Source organism: Teleopsis dalmanni, chromosome 2, assembly GCF_002237135.1.
Source record: "Teleopsis dalmanni isolate 2A chromosome 2, ASM223713v2, whole genome shotgun sequence".
Taxonomy (NCBI): domain Eukaryota; kingdom Metazoa; phylum Arthropoda; class Insecta; order Diptera; family Diopsidae; genus Teleopsis; species Teleopsis dalmanni.
Genome location: NC_051847.1, coordinates 75,564,848 through 75,566,842, shown reverse-complemented (window position 1 = coordinate 75,566,842; position 1,995 = coordinate 75,564,848). Strand labels below are relative to the sequence as shown.

The 1,995-nt window shown below is 33.8% G+C and overlaps 1 protein-coding gene across 1 annotated transcript in view; it reads left to right on the top strand.

Moving 5' to 3' along the window:
* LOC119674876 (peptidylprolyl isomerase domain and WD repeat-containing protein 1-like) overlaps window positions 1–1,995 on the top strand; it is a 26,092-nt gene that overhangs the window by 16,771 nt on the left and 7,326 nt on the right. The window lies entirely within an intron of this gene.

Sequence of the window (1,995 nt, the reverse complement as noted above, 5' to 3'; positions counted from 1 at the left end):
ATCGGCAAGATTGGTTAACAGCAGCATAACGGCCGTTGGCGATTGCGGAGGTCGCAACATACTCGTATACGTACGCGTATACAATAACAACGTTGTTGGTTGTCATCCACATCGTCAACCGAATTCTGTCGGCAGCAGAACTAAACGAAATCATAGCAGCAGTTGCAGTTGAACCGAGCTTCAGTTCGACTCTCTTCCATGCTCAATATCAATATTGATCGGTAAACTAAAATTGTATGTCATGGAGGTCCAAGCGCGTCTCTTTTCTCGTTCAATACAAACGCAACATTTTTTTTTTATTTTTTTAGCAAAAATAAAGACCACACGCCGTTGGAACAGTGCAGGCAGCTGATGAAGTACGTATGGGTATAGCGTATGTGGCGTCATAGTTGTGTATGCCAAGGTACATTACCAACTGTTGCCAACACCAAATACCAAATACCAACGCCAACGACAGAACGAACCAACTTACTTGCCTCGTTTGTCGAATGACTCATGCACTGATATTGCGCCAGGCAATGCTTATGCTGATTTCTTCGCATGAGTATATGTAAGCTACTGATCTTCATGGATCTCCATTGAGTTGATTGTGAAGAGATTAAAGACGAGCATCACACTGTGAGAAAAAGAGTCAATTTGATCGGCGTAACAGTAACTGACTTTCAATGCAGAAAAAGTTAAAAACAAAAAACAAAAAACCAAAACTAAGAGGCACAAATATTTACAGCATTGGATCAATGGACCACCAAAGCAGCCATATAACATTTGGGGCTATATTCGCTTACGTTAAGTGTATCTAATCTATAGGGTGGTCCGACAGATTTGCGTTCTTGTAGGTAAAATATGTTGCAAAAGTTCATGCCGCATGTATGTTAGCAATAAAATTCCACCTGATATGCCTTTTGATGAAATTGAATATCTTTGCGCTGGTCTTCAACTTTTTTTTAAGCTCGATGTTCCTGTTAAGTAATGCATTATATGGTAAATTGTGCAATAATGAAACTGCAACAAATTATGGTGTGAAATATGTGTGCATCTCTCTTGACAGTTTGTATTGATCGTAAAAATGTCGCTGTCACATGTGGAAATTAAGGAAATATGATGGGTTACATATGTTTCCCAAGCTAATGTAGCAGACGGTTTATTGAGTTCTTATATTATAGAGAATTTGAATTTTTTACATAAAATATTAAGAAGAATGAAAGTGGGAATGAACTAGTGATATCATATATTACTGACCGTAGTGCAAATCACCTAAGTACCCTACAAAAGTGAGAATTAGTTTAGCTTAAGTTATAATAGAGTGTATATCTAATAGTATATAAAATATAGGCTTAACCTATTTATTCATTTAAGTTTTCTATATGATAAATTTTAAAATATATATTTTTTGCGATTTATACGTGAATTATATAGAAAAATCTATAAGTTTTAAAATGCACTTAGAATTTTTTTTATCGTCAGTTGCAACTATTTTACCATACTTAATAAAAACTAATGTTCTTAATATAGAGGCTTTGAACAGTAACAAACTGTAACAGTAAATTTTTTTATTATTTTAAATAATTAAATTTTTGGCTGACCATAAAGGTGTTTCGAGTATTTCCAAGCACCCATAATCAGTGATCTTGGAATTATTTGTTGTATTTATTTTACAACTGAAAATTCTTAAAAATCCACTTGTCTGGTGCTTAAATATTAGTATTTGTTTAAGACCGTATCACCGTATTAGTATTAGTATTAGTACCGTATCCAAATATCTATTGCTAATGCAGCACCACAACCTATAGAACTATTGAGCGTATAGCACCGCAATCGAGAGGTCTATTGAATGTATATCACTGCAATCTAAAGTTCTGTTGTCTTATATGTGCCTTATTTTTGGAGTTTTAAGATATTGTCAAGTATATAGGAGTTTTCACCTAATAAATATAATGTGGGCAAATAAAAAATATAATTAAAGTTTTGAAAATTCTAAAGAGAACAATATTACGT